Source organism: Xenia sp. Carnegie-2017, unplaced genomic scaffold (assembly GCF_021976095.1).
Source record: "Xenia sp. Carnegie-2017 unplaced genomic scaffold, XeniaSp_v1 HiC_scaffold_16, whole genome shotgun sequence".
Taxonomy (NCBI): domain Eukaryota; kingdom Metazoa; phylum Cnidaria; class Anthozoa; order Malacalcyonacea; family Xeniidae; genus Xenia; species Xenia sp. Carnegie-2017.
The window spans coordinates 6,452,023-6,472,125 of NW_025813469.1; the positions used below are offsets into that span (position 1 = coordinate 6,452,023).

General features: G+C 34.9%; 4 long non-coding RNA genes across 4 annotated transcripts; all 4 read left to right on the forward strand.

The window, feature by feature from the left end:
- The first annotated feature begins 2,842 nt into the window (after positions 1-2,842).
- LOC124436851 lies at positions 2,843-3,795 on the forward strand. Its single transcript, XR_006945511.1, has 3 exons — positions 2,843-2,870; positions 2,986-3,100; positions 3,660-3,795. It is a non-coding gene; the product is annotated as an uncharacterized LOC124436851 (long non-coding RNA).
- A 253-nt stretch (positions 3,796-4,048) lies between these two features.
- On the forward strand, positions 4,049-5,155 carry LOC124436261. The gene is made up of 2 exons (XR_006945265.1): positions 4,049-4,161; positions 5,046-5,155. It is a non-coding gene; the product is annotated as an uncharacterized LOC124436261 (long non-coding RNA).
- A 74-nt stretch (positions 5,156-5,229) lies between these two features.
- On the forward strand, positions 5,230-9,130 carry LOC124436249. The gene is made up of 4 exons (XR_006945250.1): positions 5,230-5,263; positions 7,975-8,091; positions 8,442-8,585; positions 8,811-9,130. It is a non-coding gene; the product is annotated as an uncharacterized LOC124436249 (long non-coding RNA).
- Positions 9,131-14,207: 5,077 nt separating this feature from the next.
- LOC124436265 lies at positions 14,208-19,947 on the forward strand. The gene is made up of 6 exons (XR_006945268.1): positions 14,208-14,299; positions 14,370-14,617; positions 14,706-14,760; positions 15,558-16,022; positions 16,093-16,155; positions 19,918-19,947. It is a non-coding gene; the product is annotated as an uncharacterized LOC124436265 (long non-coding RNA).
- The last annotated feature ends 156 nt before the right edge of the window (positions 19,948-20,103 follow it).

Here is a 20,103-nt window from a genome sequence, read left to right on the forward strand (position 1 = left end):
AAAATGAACGTATCTGAGATTACTATGTAATTCTACTTTAAGTGGTCAGTGATGTTACATGAAAAATTACGTTTAGCAGCCTAAGCTCAAACATCTTCAAATGGGCTCATGTGAAGCTAAATTATATTTTATTAGGAAGTTCTTATGAGGCTCGGCACCTTTTAGCGGCGCAGTTGGCTTTCATGACTTAAATAGGTCGAGATAGATAGTTCACTATACCACGACGAAAAATTGCATGTAATTTACAAACTCTTGGCGTCACGTTCATTTGCTATAATAAAATTTACAATAAATATTTTTTTATTATTGATTGAACTATGGACGAATAAGAAAATTCATATCTAGAAATGACATGAATGAAAGGCAAAAGTAAATAAAAATGTGACTATTTTTGACCAATGACATTAGGATGTTGATAGTGGTTACAATGGATGATAGTGGATAATTATAGACATGCTTTCAAAATGGCGTATGCTGAACAATTTTATTTTCAGTCAACTTGGAGCACACTTAATCATTTTATGGCAAGAATAGGTAAATGTTGGCTGAACTGTATAAAATAAGGCGTTCAAGGATGCAATTCGGAAGCGTAAAAAAAGACTTGAGGCATATGCAAGAGAACTATCTTCACGTAGCAGACTGACATTTGTGGTGAATTCACTGAATTGCTCTGGAAGCTAACAGTTATTGGTTGTTATTCTGGCTATGTGAAACCAATCTATCTGCATGAGTTCTATCATGATTTTAAACAGCAAATCGATGCGTTGCGTATGAGTTGTATCGACCAGCTTACTACACAGTCAACACTTCACCAATTTGGAATTTGAAACATTTTGGTGATAAGAATTTTATACCGACGTATCCCTGCGATAAAAGACTCACAAGAAAAACTGTTTTGTTCAGAGTAAGGTAAAAATATTTTACTCTCTGATTGCCTAAATATTCTTTGAGTATTTAAAACTGGCTCATATAAGACCATACATGTATGTAGTTAATGGGATCTACATTTTAGCTAGCGTGTGCAATATTTTTATAAGTAAAACGATGCACGGTAGTGAGGTAACTTAGTGATTAAATGTACTTGAAAGCCGAGGGAGATTTTGTAGTAAAAGTCACAAGACTTGTAGCACCGAGGGACTTTAGCTAACCTGCCAGGGCTTTCAAGTGCATTTGATTGCCAAAATGTTTTAGTCAGTGCTTCACACACTGTTTATAAATTTGGATCTGCAGCTATTATTACCTAAGTGAAGATCTATTGATTGTCATGCTTTATTTTATCTCCATGTTTTTTTTATATTTTCACCATCATAAGTTGAACATTTGAGTTACCTTGCATGAGTCGTTTTTACTTAAAATATGTTCTTTAACAATTTTGGTTCATCATTGTTTTTGTTTTCTTGTAATTGATTTTATTTAGTATTTGTTAATATTGCAACTAAAATATTAACTCGTTTCAGTCTCCGCTTGCTGAAATCAAGATGGCTTCTAACCTTGAACATTTCAAACATTACAACTCAATGGTTGAAACCAATGAACTATTTAATCAAGTTACATTTGTTTCATCGTGTGCAATTCCTCTTTATGGATATCAAAGATATAGACAGTTATTCAAGAATGAAATAAAATATAGAATGTTTTCATTTGTTGATTTGACATACAGATTGGTTTGTTTACCTCCCAAAAAAGGGAGGAAATTTGTTCACAGCGAACATAAATGCAGTCTTTACAATGTTTTTTAGCTGTCTTGTCATAAATATCGAAAATGTTTAATGATTGATAATATTTTTAATTGTTTAACTAAATGAGTTTGTTTTATGCTTCATTAGAAACTGATGGAAGCTTTGAATAATTTTGGTCAAAAGCGGCAGATAAATCCTGGGGATGGGGATGAAGCTTTCTATGTTTACAGATGTATACCATTGTGAATTTATAATTTCATTGCTATCACAATTTATAGATTAATATAAAATTTTTGATGCTATGAGATGGTCTCATCAATGTGCAACAATTGAACTGGATTTCCAACTTCCTGAGAGATTCAACCTCACGCTAGGTAAGTTTTGCCAGTAAGCTTTTAGTTGAATAACCTCACTACGGTCTTGATACTTAATTTATTTAACCAACAGTGACATGATTATTTGTTTCTATAGAAACCTATTGTTATATATTTATATGCTTATATATACTATATACTTATATGCAGCCTGCTACATTGCTGAACACTGAAAGTCCCACCTGCATTCAAACTCGCCCAAACAAACCCACCCATATAAAGTATATAGTTACATTTAATATTGCAATCAGATAATTGCAATATAATAGTTAATAGTCCATGCATGTATCCTGTGCATCCATCCCCATGTAAATATCATTGATAATGGCTCACAAACATATGTAAGCCTGTGTATTATAGTCAGAGGATTACGGCACAGTTTAAGTTTCCATGAAATTGTAGATCTTTACAAATTGTAACAATTTAGTAATTTATCAATATTCTATTACTCTATTGACAGTGGTGAAGGAGATATAAAATTACATCCTGTTATTATTCATCGAGCTATTGTAGGTTCAGTTGAAAAAATGATTGCTATTCTTGCTGAAAGCTTTGGTGGAAAATGGTGAGTGTTTTCTTGGCTCATGCCAGAGCTTAAAGCAAATGAAATGTCCTTAAAATGTTAAATTAAAATGATACAAAGTTTCTTAATTGTTTGGAAATTTTTATCATTTTACTCTACTACTTTATTTCAAAATTTTGACGCACTGCATTTTCTGTTATTTTCTAGGATTTTATGGCTTTCTCCCCATCAAGTTGTAGTAATTCCTGTCAGTAGTAAATATGATAATTATGCCGAACCGGTAAATTTAATTTGGTAAGCCTTAGATCGAACTTGCACAGGCTAATGCAAACTCAGCTATGGACAAATTGTTGCTATTTTATGAATTGGAATTTTTGTCCTTTTTTATTGACATTTTGGTCATGTTTAGATTCAAAAGAAGTTCCATGCAGCTGGTTATCGTGTTGATACAGACTTGGATCACGGATCAACACTAAATAAGAAAGTTGGCAATGCACAACTTTCACAGTACAACTTCATTCTTGGTATTAATAAGTCCTTTTAAATTATTTTTTATTTACTGTACGAATAAATAGAAATTAAAATGGTTTGGAACCAGTGTTGGTGTTCAGAATTTACTGACGTTTCCACAACATTAGTCAGGTTCGCCGTATTTGTTCTCTAGACGTCATGACAGAGAGGAAAATATGTGGATGTTTTAGTTTGTGTGGTATACTTATTAATTGTTCGCTTGTAAGCCGTTTATAAGGTGCTGATATTTGTATTCTGTTCAATGATTTTTGTTTTGAGCTTGTTAACCTGCTTTCTAACGTAAGTCGTTGTCTATAGTCAGTGCTGCTTGTAATGTTGTGCATTGTGATGCTCACTTGTCATTACTTATTGTTCTTGGTAGTCAGTTGATGCGCGAGTTGTAAAATGTAAGGTATTATCATTTGCTGTTGTTGGATTGTTTGTTGTTTGTGTTTTGTTTGTTTGTTTTGTGTTCATTGTCTTTTTAAGTGTTGTCTATTTTAAAAGCAAAATAGATGTTCATTTTATTACTAAATGCGATTGGTTAAATGGTTTTATGTTGTTTTTAAACAGTTGTTGGTGAAAAGAGACGGTCTCAGACACGGTCAACGTCAGAACACGTGACAACAAAGTACTCGGTGAAAAATCGGTCATGGCCGTGATCGAACGCTTGCGAGATTTAGTCAGCTCACGAAGTCTGACAAGCGAAGATTTTGAAGTAAAACAACATTTTATGGTAAAGATAAAATGAATTTACTCACAAAAATAAATTTGAATGTAAATCCCATGATGCGTCGCAATTATAGAAAAATAGGTACGCGTACATGCCACTGGTCACTGGCAAACTGGCGGCATTGGTCACTAATACTTTATCAGTGGTGGTAATATTGATTTTATCGTGGTGGTAAATTCTTCCATTGGTAATTTATGGCGATAACCATCAGCAACTTTTCAACTTTTACCATCAAGTTTTCACTCAAACGAGATCGCTTCTCTTTCATATTTTGGCTTGTTTCTTGAGCTAGTAGGAGGCTGTGTGCGTTGATACAAGAAAAACTTTGTTGTGCAGAGGAAGGTAAAGATATTTTACTCGCAGAATTACTATATATTTATCAACAAAGTAGTTCATACTACAGCGATGAAAAATATAAAGCGTCGTATTTAACGCAAACCTTGGTTAAACCAGGGTTAGTTGACACATGTGCACTTGTATAATATGTCCAAATGGACATGTTTTGTGGAATTCCCCTTCATTTGGTAAAATATTATCGCAGTGGGCCAAGATCGTCCCTCGTTTTGACAGTCATTTGCTATTCGTACTGGAGCTCTAGAATTTTACTGTTTTTAGTGGTAAATGTGACCAATTCCTCATTCGTTTTCTTGTTATTGTGTGATGCTTAACATAGCAAAACAAAGAGTAGCTATATAAATGTAATTTTCCTGCCACACTTACAAACATTTCATATGTCAGCTGCAAGACCCGTAACAGACTGTGACAAATTTTTTGTTTGGTGAAAAAAATTAACATATCTTGTCGAGTCTCCATTTGTGAATATCCATTTGAGAAATGCTTGCAAGAATATGGGCTACAAGATTACAAGAATAGAATGCGGATTTGAAACGAAAGATTAGAATGCACATTGAACTCCAAAAACAATAGGAAGTAGGCTTTATAATGTGACTACAATTGACTACAGTTCATACATTGGTTCAATGGTTAGGGTATGGATTAGGTCAGGGTTAGATTATGGTTAGTGTAAGTGTTAAGGTTAGGGTTAGAATTGTTTAAAAGTTTCTTATAAACGTAGAATTAGTCAAACTCATCAACACTTTGTTATGCCCCTCGTAATATCCGTGACAATGTTAAAGATGTTTTATTTCTCTTCATAACTTTGTGTCTGCATATTTTCTACATAAACAAACTGCTTTAATATTTATGACAGATATTATAATTCGTAGATCGAGGTAGAAGAACTGCTTGAAAATGAAACTTCCAACATTGAAACAAAATCAAGCATGGCAGAAGAGAAACAACGACGCCAGGTTGAAGATAGCTTGATGAAATTGAACGTAGTTGAAGCACCTAGCATACGCTCGAGAGTTTTGGATGAGGACTCGTCAACCACTGAAAACATGAATGAGTCAAGCATGTTTACGACGATAAAGGCTCTTGCGAGGTAGGCTGTTGCGACATATCGAATTATCGATAAATATCGGGGTTTTAAATATCGGTTTATCGATATTGGTTTTCGGTATATCGATATATCGATGTACCGAAAATATCGAAAAATATGAAAATATTCGTTGTTACGATATATATAGTTATTATACATAGTTTTTAATTGTGTTTTGTTGGTTTTAATAGCTTTATAGCGGTTTTTAAATGGTTCTGTATACAATGTATTAGACAGACAATCTTGACCCAATCACACGTGCGGGGTAATTGTCGGCTAAGGTTCAATTTGATCTATTTATGAATCATTGCGAACAACACTACAAAAACCCCCGAAAAATATCCGAAAATATATCGTCATATCTATATTTTTTTCGAAGCGGGATTTATCGAGCACAAAAGCGACGACACTTATCAATGGTGAAGGATTGTCCCTGTATGAAATATCTAAGTTATAAGATTCGGCTATGAAATGCACACTAAACGGCAAAATATGACGGAAAGTGGGTTTAGGAGGAAGGTATGCGAAATATGTTCTATCGTATGCCAGCAAAACAATGTAAATTTCTTGAAACAACGAAAATATAAAAATTCAATCTCTGCCACGAATATTTGTTAATTTGTGCAAAATTGCCATTTGACCATAGCTGGTGTATGGTAATTTCCTCAGTAAATATTAAACTCATGTAAATTTTTCTCCCATGACCACCCTAAAAGTGAACTTTCGAAACACCATAAACACTACAGAATTGTTTGAAGATTGTTTTGGTGTCTGCTTATGAGAGGTTGTAAATAAGTTAATAGTAAGAGTATTGGCAGGGACCTAATAGCAGTGTCTGCTTTCGGGAGGTGTCCGTTAGTAGTAAAGTTCTGACTGATTTTGCTTATAGTTTCGTCTATAAAGTTTCTATAGGGTAACTAGTTTTTATAAATGAGAACAAGTAGTTGCGTTCTGTTTTTTGGCTTCTTCTGTGCTGCAGTGAGTGTTAATTCTGTTGAAAAGTGTTCGAATGTTGCTTATTTTGTGTTGTGTGGAATGATTACGGTTGAAATCAAGTATTTGGTCTGTAAGGGTATTTATGCCGTATACTTGTTTGTTTAGTCTTGTTGTGTTTTTTGTCTTTAGTGAAGGTTATCTTCTTTGTAGTATTTTTATGGTGTGTAGCATTTGTCCAGTTTTGGCTTTCTTGACTATGGCAAAGATATCGTCTTTATATCTATTCCATAGTCTGTCTGTTTCATCTGTGCTGTTGGTGACTGATTGTGTTTCGAGGTTTTGCACGACAGCTTTTGCGAGGAAGGTGTATAGTGGTGACCCCATTGATTCGCTGAAAGTTGTCTATAGTATGAGTTTTAGAAGAAGAATTCAGTGGAGAGGCAAAGGTTGAGTAAGTCTAGGATTTTATTTGTCTAGTTGTGTTGTTTGGCTATGTCTAATGGTATGGATGTGAAGAGTGATGTCACATTGTAATTAGATATCATGATTTTGTCTGGTCAATAGTTCATATGTATGTGATCCTGGAATTAAGAACAAGAATTGGAATGTACGACCTTTAAGAAAGTTTTTGAAAACATGGGAAAATACAATTCACCAATCAAGTGAGTTCAATAAGTGGGAAATAAACGCATGAACAATCTTTGAGATTTAGGTGCGTGAAATATAAGTTTTGGAATTTAAGTGCTTTAACTATAGTCTTTGGATGTTAGGTGCATGAACTATAGTCTTTGGGAGCTCTTTCATGAACTATAGTCCTTCGGAGTAAGGTGCATGAACTATAGTCTTTGGTAATTAGATACATTAACTATTTTCTTTGGTGTTAGTTGCATGAACTAAACTCTTTGGGAAATAGACGCATGATCTTATAGTCTTTGCGAGTTACGTGCGTGAAATATAGTCTTTGGGAGTTAGGTGTATGAACTATAGTCGTTCCGAGTTTAGGTGCATGAAGAAGAATTTTGGGAGTTTAGTCTTTGAAGTTGGGTGTGTGAAAGATATTCTTTGAAAGTTAAGTTTGTGAACTATAGTCTTTGGGAGTTAGGTACATGAACTATATTGTTAAGATGCACGAACAATATACATATATATAGATTTTATAGCCTTTAGGTGCATGAACTAAAGTCTTTGTGAAATAGACACATTAGCTATAGTCTTTGGGAGTTAGGTGCATGGAAAATTTAACTGTCTTTTCAGCATATGAAGTTACCCCACGATGACACACACACACTATGATCAAACGAAACATTTTTCTTGCGAGCGCTTTATTAGCGATTAGAACCGATGGAACTCGATTACCATTTCATTTATTTCAACGGTGTCATGAGATCGTTTAAGTCGCATGAACTATAGTATTATAGAAATAGACGCATGAACAGTCATTGCGAGTTAGCAAAATTACTTTGTGCTCAGCAGTTCGAAGTAGGTGGCAAACTACTTTGAAACAACTTCACAATTTGCTAAAATTCTAATTCAAATTAGATAGCGGGGGGACAATCTAATTTCATAGAAAAAACCAATTGTAACTGAGCACGAATCTAATTAAACGACGACCTTTCCAATTATGAAAAGTAAATATACATGCGCGAAAGCGGAACGTATTCATAACGCTTCTTCTTGTTTATAGACCAATGTTTCCAGTTTGGTAAGAACTGATCTTAGTGACTCCTTAGTGACTCCTAGTGACTCCTCAGTACAACATTACGTAATTTTTATTTCAGTTGACATATTCGTCGTGTTTTTTAAAGGCAACTTTTCAAACGAAGTTTGTGGAGTTAGGTCATCCTCCAGTTGGATGTTGCTCTCTAACTGTACCTAATTTATTTGGTCATTCACAGGTACACGTGACTTGTTTATATTAAACGGAGGCCTGGGCACTAGGTCATATTTTGCCATGTTATGTATTTGAGTTGTATCCACGCCTATTGATCACTTTATATAAACATTAAAATGTTTTCTTTTCTTGAACCTGAGAGGATGTGTTATGTTCTGAGGTGTTAAAATTAACTGTGAGATTGAAAAGTAATTAAAACTACGAATAGCTTTATCTAAGTTCCCCAAAATGCTTTACTCCTATCCCTACCCCCGCCTTAAAAAAGTGTATCGTGAAACATAATTGTTGTTTTATAAAGAACCGAGATGCTTTAAAAAATTCATTTTGTCTTACGGTGAATTTCCTTTAAATCAGGCAATGTCTGTTATTCTATGCAACACGAAACTCGACTGCGACATGGCAAAGGAACGCGGAATTGTCGCAGAAATTTTATCTTTCAAACATTTCGAGGAGGAGCTCAATTCACTTTTGGCGAGATCTTCACTAGTTTCTAGACAGGTTTGTGTGTCTATTTTACGAGGGAGAGATTGGGCACTATTGGAAAGGAGAGGAAGGGGTGGGCGGAGCTTAGCAACTAGAGAGGACACGGGACCTTTGAAAATGCAATAGATTTCTATTGTTATTCATGGACGTTCACGTCGAAGATGATGAAAACATTTACAGTTTCGAACTTTGAAAAATCCCATGTCAGCAAATAGTAAAGCAGCATATTTAATATTGTAGTGCCTTCGAGAAACAGACGTTGATGGTCAACGGTAATATACAAGAACTTGAGGATAAAAATCACGAGGAACGCGATTTGTTTCAAAAGTACATCAGCAACATGGCATCGTAAGAAGATGGTGGACGAGCTTACAGGAATGGCTTACCATCCAGGTATACTTGCGATCGGACTTATAGCGCGTGCAAATATTTGTTGTACATATAGGATATTGTGTCCCCCAATGATCCGTTTGTAACCTTTACGCAGCGGAATTTGTAGCGTTGTTGGTGTAAATCATTCGTAACTTGAGTTGAATAACAAAACATATTCGTTCATTTAACCACGATTTTTAAAATCTTTACTTTGGAGGAAAAAATTGCGTTTTGAATCAAGTTCCAAAACATAGCAAAAAAACTTTTGCTGGAAAATTTCGAACACTCGTTCTGTATCGTTCAAGTCATTGAGACTTCAGTGTTTACTGCTGGCGTAACGGACTTCTTAGTCGCGATAACCTTATTTTCTTGCGCATTTGTTGAAAATTGATGCAGTTGTTTAAAAATAAGTGTCATTAATTAACATGTTGTCACGTGACATCAAGTAGATGTTTGCGCAGATGCTTTTGTACGCTTAACACTTTGGTGGAAATGGTTTTTATCAAACTGAATAACATACACAGAAAGAAAATGCATCGAACATTTCATAAACAAGAATCAACTTAATGTTTCAACTACATTTTGATTTGCGTTGTAAAAGTCATCACTGCTTGCGCGCATTCCTCCGAGAGCCATTTTGAGCAAGCACTTCGCATTCTTTATTATTCACATCGTGAAGTTTCTCCAGCTCAACTGAGCAACATAATTTCTTGGACAATGAGAGCGACTGCAATGGAGAGCATTGTATGGTTAAATGAAACGAAGCAATAACGGTAAAGTCCAGATTTGTGCTACCTTCGGCGGCAACGCAGCCATGTATTTCATTCTGTTGTTAATTTCTTTTTCAATTTCGGCGAGGAATAACTTCTGTTACCAAACCGTAGTTACAAGCTTCGACCGCAGTCAGTTTCTTTTCAACGAGTAACATCTCATTCGCCTGAGTGCAGTCATACCCATTCAATAGACTACCTTTCATACCCATTCAATAGACTACCAGTCATACCCATTCAATAGACTACCTTTTCTAACCATAACCAGCCATTTATTCAGTGGTTTGTCTCTAACCATTACCAGTCATACCATTCAATAGAGCACCTCTTCTAACCATGACCAGCCATTTATTCAAAGGTTTATCTCTAACCATTACCAGTCATACCCATTCAATAGGCCACCACTGTATAACTAGTCAATTATTTTAACCATTGCCAGTCATTCTAATTCAATTTATATATTGACAGATGTACAATGAGTTGATTGTCGCACTAAAGCAAGCAAGAGATGATAATTCGGTTGTGACATTAATAACAGGAGCTGGAAAATATTTCTGTAGTGGCAATGATCTCACTAACTTTATGAACATTCCTCCTGAAGGTCCAGAAAAACTTGCTGCTGATAGTAAAGAAATATTGAGGTGAAAAGCAACAAAGATTAACCTGTTTCACATGAAAGTTCATCAACATGTCTCCCCTTCATAATTTTAGAGAATTTGTTGCAACTTTTATCGACTTCCCAAAACCCATCGTGGCTGCAGTCAATGGACCAGCAGTTGGAATATCTGTGACAATACTTGGTCTAATTGATATCGTATATGCTTCTGATGTTGCGACATTTCACACACCCTTTATGACGTTCACTGATCTGATAATAGACTTGATATAGCTTCTATAGGTAGCAAAAGTGAAGCCTAATTATATATGCAAAATGCACTTCCGGGTACCACAAGAGATACAAATTTCTATAGAAATGTATGGCGGATAACTTTTATATACATAGATTTTCGAATATTTAAGGCATTTCGTGACCTTTTACTTATCTCAAACATCTGTCATGGATAAAACAAAATATCGGCGTTCGTGTTCAATTGAAAATTGCGCGTGCAAGAATCGAATTTGCCCCATCGTTGCGAAGGCAAGATAATTCACAGCTCATTTTCCAAGTTCAAAGGCAGTTATGATCTAGAATGAGTTTCGATGCTTAAAAAATTCGTTTTGTACCTTTCTTTTATCATTTTTATTATCTAGACGTTGTATGTTACTTTTGCCGTGACTTCATTAGCAGGGTACTGTTGTTTTAGAACAAGACAAATTTACTAAGCTTTCTTCCTCACTTTATTCTTATTTTCATTTCCGTTTTATTTTACAGAGATAATTTAATCACCACGCCTAATATATAATTAGGCTTCACTTTTACTATAGAAGCTATATCCAGTCTATTATCAGATCAGTGATGACGTTAGGGCAAAGTCCTGAAGCTTGCTCTTCGTACCCATTGAGTTCTATAATAACTGGAGGGCCTGGACCCCGTGGTCAAAAACATGGCGGTAATGGCAGATTTTGGTTGTCAAAACTTCCACTTTGAGAAAAATTTTAACATTCGCTCCCTCCCGAATCCGGATCTCTATTACTGCTTATATCAATGACAACCAGCGAAAACAACCACGATACCGTAAGCATAAAATATTGAAAATAATGCTACAGGTTTTTGTGAAATAGACACACACATTTAAATGAGGTAAATCTACTGTAAAATAACGTATATTTTTCAAGTAATGCTTTAGCTATGTTAGAAATAAATATCAAACGGCATTCTTTACACTTTCAATGTGTTGTTAAGCTTTAATGCATAATCCCATGCAAAATACTTGTGTTTTGACTGTTTGATAACAGCTTGGTGCAACTGTCTTTCCTGAATAGATGGGTAAATCTTAGTTAAAACGTCCAAAAGGAGTTAGAAAAGTTAGCTTACGACTTAAGTCGACTGGAAATATATTATAAGTAGGTATGAAATTTTTTTAGTTTTTTGGTAGGATTGATTCTGGGTGTCTTATAAGGTATTATGATGTTTTGATAAATCTACTGAGAACTTATGAAGAAAATATCTTGAACTAGGAGAGCAAAAGAACGAAATTCAGAAATTCTATAATCATGTTGCTGGTTCTGTTTTGAGCCAAGATATTAGAAACTGGATTGTCATTGACAACCATGGATCTACTACTGAACAGAACTACATTAATTTCCCATTGAAAATATGATTTCTTAAATTAAAGTGCATTGGTTTCTCTGACATAACACTTTTCTTATTGCTGCATGAAGACAAACCTGTTTAAATAATTATAATGTAGGTGAAGATTTTTAGCATGTTGTATAATTGTTATTGTACAGTCATTATTTATAATATTATGGCCTTGTGTAATGTATGTCAAGAAGAACATATTAATTCTCAAAAATGCTAACCTTCTTGCACTATTTTCTCTTGTGTCCTTACAAATTACTAGTACCTATACTAATTTTTTCTAGGTTCAAACAACTTGACAAACTTTTGAATTTTACATTATGCCTTTGAATTTTTCTTTTTGTCTTTTGGTAAAAAATATCAGTGAATGACTTAAAAATCAAGTTTTCTAAAATAGTATTTTGTACAAAGAAACTATACATAATTAGAAAAGTCTCATGTTGAAGACAGATATCACTTCTTTTACTACATTGCTACTAAATGATATCGTTTAAATGATATCGTAATTCTTCAAAAGACATAAAAAGTTCTATGCCATCAATTTTTGCTTCTTACACATTCAACTTCATTGCAACCAATGCATCTTATGTGAATTTTTAATCACCTGAAATTGAAAAACGTATGGATTTTGACAGATGATGCAGTACTATATTTAATGTTTCATGCATGTCATCATTAGCTTTTCTTGAGCAAATATTTCAAGGTAGGAGCATAATTTGGCATATTATTGAACAAAGTAGTTTTTATCTTGATTTTGATGTACTAACCTGTTTACTATAACAAACAATTCACTTACAGAAACACCCGATGGCATTTATAAAACTTTTAGCATAAAGCAAACCCTTAAACACCATCATCATGATTGTTCATAATCTGTCAAATTGTCCAGGCTAGCTGTTTAATACAGGTATTTTTTATTGTACGACATGCACCAAAAAGTTCATTAATTAATCCTGCACTGCATTTGATTTCAATACAGCTCTGTTCTTAATATTTGCTTCATGTTTTCAGAAAAATATCATGAAAAAATCCTCTATTTCTTGGAGGTAAAGTCAGTTGAAACAAGGAGTTTTAAGACATGCGTATCTCGATAAGAATTGGTTGCTTTGCCTCGTCTAGCAAGCGATTAAGTAAAGAACAAATAAGACTGGATATACATAACTTAAATTATAACTTAGAAGTAAAAACATTCACAAAATATATACCATCACACTTCAAGTATTGACTTAAAACAAAACACTGAACACTTTAAATGGTAAACAATCTTACGTTGCTCACCGGTGTCATGAAATGTTTTCTTTTCTGGCATTACTTCAGCATCCGTACACCAAACAAGTTTGCAGCATGTTTTAAAATAAAATTTCTAAAAGTTTTTGTGCTTCGCATTGAAATTTTATATAATCGCAATTGTGGTTGTCAAATCCGGGTGGGCGAAAAAAATTTCATTTTATGAGCCCGCGTCTTTCCGCTGACTTTGACAACCAAAACCCGCCATGTTTTTGACCACGCGGCCGCGCGCTAATAATTTATAGTAATTTGGTTGACGTTTCCCCTCCAGTTATTATAGAGCTCAATGTTCGTACCTCTTTCCAAAGATCATGGGTTATGCAAAGGACGTCACATCTACTATCTGTCCCAGTCCACTTTCAATTAACCCTGTCATATTGATGCTGGACGAAAGTTGGTTTCTTGTTTAACATCCTCCTAACACCATTAACCTCCTCCTTTAACATCCTCGTTTAAATTCAAAACTCTTTTCATCATCACAGCATGAATGCCGTCAATTTAAAAATTTATATAACAAACGTCCTCGACCCATTCTTTCGTTCTCAAAATAACGGCCGAAATGTTTTCGTTCAAGACGAAAGGTCAATTTCATTTTGGCTTGGTCAAAGTCAGTTTTTGTATCGTCACATTAATATACATAATTTTCGTCAATAATGTGAAAAAACATTTTTAACTAAGCGCTTCTGACATCACTACGCATGGTCTCACTATAATATTGAAATCCTCGTTACGCAAAGCATAAAAATCTATTGTATTTAATTATTGGTGGATGCCCTTTCTTTGTTTGTTATTCCCTTAAGACACACATGAAAACCAAGAATTGCTGTTTTCAAAACTATTATTAATGTTCGCCTGATATGATGAAGACAAGAAAGAGCGACACGCGGCTTTCGCTGAAAAACGTGGAAAGTATATTTGGAATGTGAGATATATTGACATCCGACATTTCTCGTTTTGCTTCCTTTGCAACATTACTCCTTTTACATTTAGGCAAGGGTAAAGTTCGTTCGTTGAATTTTGGTGAAGAAGCCATTATCAATGAAATTGAAAGCGATGTGGTAAGTTTATGTTATGTTTCTATATCTTTAGATGATTCTTGGCTTGATGTATTTTTTCAATCATATTTAGCAGATGTAATCACCAACAACTTGATTTTCACGTTTGCTAGCGTCAGGAATACGTCTAAAAAGATATTGTGATAAAAGTCATCTCATAAAAATCTATTGTATTTAATTATTGGTGGAAGATTTTCTTCGACATTTCCACCGGCTGCTGGTTCAGGAATATGCAACAAAGGACAAATACTCTGCAGCAAGGGGACGCATCTCGCAAGAAGCCCGCAAGTCTCTCATCAATTTTCATTCAATAGCTTCAAGGTAGTACAATCATTGCGATTATTTAAGCCTCAATAAATAGATTTATAGAGTAATAATATTACTTTAAAACAAGAAATTCTCGTTGTAGTTTTGTCAACGCCACAAACGAAGAATAATGTTTACGAAGCTGAAAGCCACATGTTGTATGTACTTTGCTCATTATTACTTATTTATTAGCGGAAAGCTAATCTGTTATGAATAGCGAAGCTTACAAGATTCTTTATAATAACGAGAAAAATATAAATTTTTGAACTGAAACTGAATGTGATCTTGAGAAACGTGTGAAGATGTTTATAGATCGTCACAAAGATTTCATGCGGTTTTCATGGCTTAATTAAAACATAATCTAAAACTGCTTGCTGTTCGAACACCTTTTTAAAAGATTCTTGAGCAGTAAAAGAAAATTTATGGTTTACTGATTGAGAAAGAAGATCTGTAAGGCTACTAATAACTTGCGGTTTCTCTTGCATAAAGGAATGAACAACTACAATTTTAAAAGTATAGTTTTCACAGACGGTTTTTATTGTGAAATATTCTGTCTAATGCGAAAAGTTGTCCATCCACAACAAAATTCGCGGTAAAAGAGATTAACCACATATCAATGCTTAATAAAAGTCAACTTGGAAGATTAGAGAAACCTGTTAAGGCGTGGCACGGATCGAAAATTTCAATTTTTTTTATGAATTCAAACTAGTGTAATGAATATGAATGAATTTGATTGGTTTTGCAATAAATTTAAATTGACGTTGCAGTTTTGCAGCAACCCCATGGTGGCTGTTTCTTTTGTCTATATTACATGTGTTTTATAATAAAGTGAAAAGTGTCGTCGTCTCTACAGTTCGCATCATATCTATAAATTAAAGTAAATTTGGACTGTGAGATAATGACTTCCCACATGTCTCATTTTGCTTCCTTTGAACATAACACTTTTTATATTTAGTTTGATGAAGCAGCCATTGGCAATGAACTTTTAACATGCAATTGGCATAGAAGAAAGCGATCCGTTTTCAAACTGTGAATTTGTTAGTTTATGGAAAGTATTGGTGGTTTTCATATGCGTCATGCTGATGGACTCCTTACAAAATAATATCATTGGATTCCCTTTGCTCTTAGGCGACATGGTGGATGCCCTTTCTTTGTTTGTTATTCCCTTGAGACACACATGAAAACCAAGAATTGCTGTTTTCAAAATTATAATTGTTTGCTTGATGAGGTGAAGACAACAAAGAGCGACTCGCAGTTTTGGCAGAAAAACGTGTAAAGTAAATTTGGAATATGAGATATATTGACGTCGGACATTTCTCGTTTTGCTTCCTTTGCAACATAACGCTATTTATATTTCGGCAAGGTCACAATTCGTTTCTTGAAGTTTGGTGAAGAAGCCATTTTTAATGAAAGCGATGTGGTAAGTTAATGTTATGTTTCTATATCTTTAGATGATTCTTGGCTCGATGTTTTTCTTCAATCATATTTAGGAGATATATTCACCAACAACTTGATTTTCACGTTTGCTAGCGTCAGGAATACGTTTAAAAAAGGTATTGTGATGAAAGTCATCTCATAAAAATCTATTGTATTTAATTTTTGGTACTTAGGTGTGTGAAATGTAATCTTTGGAGTTAGTGCATAAACTCTAGTTTTTGAGTGTGAGGTGCATGAAATATAGTGTTTGCAAGCTAATTGTGTGAATTATAGTGTTTATGAGTTAGGTGCAGGAAGTATAGTGTTAGTGAGTTAGGTGGATTCATTATAATATTTGTGATTTAGGGGCATAGACCATAACAGTCAGGAGTTATGTTCATGAACTCTAGTCTTATGGTGTTAAGCAGGGTGCAAATTAGTTGAGAAAAAACGATGTGCAAATATTTTCGACAAAAATTGTTCTCCAGAGGCATAATCAAATGATATTACATTAATTATTATACTGCACTATTTACTAAATTAACATTTTTAGAACGTAATATTTTTATAACATTTTATCAACGTATACATTTTTACAAGTTATCATGTTATAGTACACGACTAGTTACTTTCTGACGAGTCTTGGTCCGAAAAATAAGAATGTTTGCTGCAGCTTGATGCCTCTGACGTATCGACTTTCTTCTTTCGCTTCTCTGGGTAAGCATGGCCTCCATATCTAATCCTTCGTTTCTTTTGTTCATAGCACCGCTCTTTTGCGGGAGATGGATCATACTCTTCCACTGATGGACCCTCCTCACTAATTCGCTGACTGTCCAATCTTCCTCTTGACATTCTGCTACGTAGGTGTGGCTTTATTTTGGCCATTGTTGAGTACATTCGCTCAACCACAGCATTAGAGATGGGCGTAATTAATAACAGTTCCACAATGTTAAGAACGTTTAAAAACTTTTCCTTACTAACTGGTGAAGAGAGAATGGCAGCCCAAACATCTAAGTATGGTATAGCTCTGCCATACGTCTCTGAAATCAACAACTTAAGCCCACTCCATTCTTCTGTCAGCATCGTATCGTTCGACACATCCCATATGTTATGCTTCAAAAGCTGAATGAAGTGGTCGACAAGTAGAGTAACCGATTCGTCTCCATAGCTCACCAAATTAACTTCCTCACCTGGCCAAGACTGGGTGTCTATAATTGGACAAAGGTGTTTGTAAACTGGTGTCTCTTGAAGATCACTAAAGCGATTGCCCAAACTGAGGATAATCGCATCTATCCACTCTTATCGTTGTCCCGCAGCTCCATTTAGTGCACGGGGATAATTTGTGAGCACAACATCTTGACACGAAATCTGGTTCTTGTCATCACCAGTAGGTTTGCAATCCTTCCTAAATTTATCGAAAGTAGCTTTGCCAAATGTACTACCTTGAAGCTTGACCATAGTCCAGTCAAATTCCTTGATTCTCCTTAAAGCTTTAACTGGATCATTGTCGTCAGTTAGTAGTCCAAGAGACAAAACACGCAAAGGACCAATAATGTCCACAAAGATAGAAGCATACATATTGGGAAACGAGCGTCTTTCCATTTAGCTAGGAATCCATTTATCTTCTGCTTTTGGGCATCAGGTGAAGTAGTTGCGGCCTACATAAGAAACAAAAAGTAACATATTACATGACATTAAATAATTTAATAAAAATGCTTATTACTGTTATTACAGGCAAACTTTATTCTAGAAAATTTAAGGAGGCGATGCAAATTTGATGGAAAACAGCAAAAGTTGGAAAATTAGCCATTTTTACCTGTTTTAAGATGCTGCATATACATGCCGTAGTTCTCCAGGAAAACCTTCGTGGCGCGCACTTTGTGATCTATCCACCTTGTCCCACTTGCTTTGATGGGCTTATAGACAGTTTCTCCATACACTTCAGCTAGTTTTTTCAGCTCTCTCAGTTTCTTCGGTGACTTCTGGTACAGAGAAAACATTTGACGCATTATTTCATCTACTTGTGCAAAAAACGTAGCATTGAATGCGTCGGCAGCAGCAAATTCTAGACGGTGATTGAAGCAGTGGACGACAGTGAGCCAAGGAGCGACTTCTTTTAGACGAGCTTCTAAACCAGTATTTCTCCCCATATTAAAACTTGCCCCATCTAGACCAGTTGCAGCTAGTTTCGATTCAAAGTTTGTAATGCCAAAACGGGCAAAAGCTTCGTTCATAGCTTCCTTCAGCCCTGAAGCATTTTCGTTTTCAACTGTTTCAACTGACATCAATTAGCAAGTACTATGACCGTTCTTATTCACATATAACACGTAAAATAATTATTGTGATTTTACACTGGTATCGGTGCTGCCATCGCACAAAACTGACAAATATCTTTAAATACCTTTAAATCTTCATCAAGATTTCCTTTTATGACCCCAGAAATGTGATCTGACAACTCAGCGGCTGATCGGTCTGTTCGATACGATTAACCTAGATCAACGCCTCCCTTCTCCAGGAGCTTGCAAATGGGGATATACTTTTTGAAAGGCAACTCAGAATTCATATGATTCACCACTGCGTTTTTCTTTACAACAGTTTATCCTGTTATGAATGTGCGAGAGAAATTTTTTGCGCTTGTTATTCTGTCCTCTTTGTTTCCACATCATTCTCGTATTCAAGCCAGTCGGCATTTAATGTTTCTATCCATTTTTCTACTGTGTTAATTTTGCTAGTACAACCTTTCGACGAAGAAGCCATCGTGGCAAGAAAAACAAAAGCGACAAGAGAAACATGCACCGCATATAGCTACTTTTGTCTTCTGATTATCTAATATGTTTTATTGATGCTTACTTATAACAAAAAATATTTTTGTCATATTACAAACTATGCATAAAAGCAAAAAATACGGTTAATCAAGGTTGCCAGTTTGGTTTCGCTCCCAAAAATCTTTTTGGCTTATTTTTCAAATTTGAAAATTTTAAAGGTTTTTTTAGGAATCAGAAGGAAAATGTCTCCTGATTTTATCGAAAACACTCAAAATAGCTATGATGCTAAAAAAAGTAATGATGCACAAACTACAAAACAGCGCAATGCAAAAAATTAATATTTATAAATGAATTACATCCGTATATGGTCAGAAGAACCATGTATGTCAACCAGTATGTCGACTGTTGACAGACTTTCCAGTCTCAAAGTGACGACGTTTTTCAATTTGATGACATTGTGTCAACATGGCCAATTACATGGCCTAAGATTTTAAAAACTTTTTTTTCAATATATGTGATAGTAATTAATAAAAAACTTTTTTTGCACATCGTTTGAAAAAGTGATGTGCAATTATTTTCATTTTAGCCAAAACGATGTGCAAATTGCACATTGCACACCGTTAATTCGCACCCTGGTGTTAAGTGCAGGAACTATAGTCTTTGGGAGTCAATGTAATATAATATTAAATGAGATATGATCTTCGCACTTAGCTGGACAATTTAAGCAATCGTCTCAGGACCTGAAAAAATCAGGTGACTCAACGGGATTCGAAACCATGACCTCTGCGGTGCCGGTGCAGTGCTCTGACCACTGAGCTATGAAGTCACACAGTGGTGAGCAGGTCAATATTGTTGGGCTCATGTTTTCTCGTGAAATGAATGTCATGTGAATGTTTTATGCAGTGCGGTGTTTTGAAATTAAATGAGATATGATCTTCGCACTTAGCTGAGACGATTGCTTAAATTGTCCAGCTAAGTGCGAAGATCATATCTCATTTAATTTCAAAACACCGCACTGCATAAAACATTCACGTAATATAATATGAAAGAAATGCATGAGATTTCATGATAAATTAATTTTGCTGATGCATTGTTACTTTGCATATCATTATTTCATATTTTCTCATATTGTAGATCCCACATGGATAGAGTTGTGAAAGTCCCTTTACCACCTCTGTCATTCACTTCAATTACTCTTACTAGTTTTTCATTGTTCATGTGTCATGGTGATTCATGGCCAAGAATGTTTTTTGTAGTTTGGATTCTTTGTGGATGTCAGTTGTTTGTTCGTATAATGATGACGGGCCCCATTATTATATG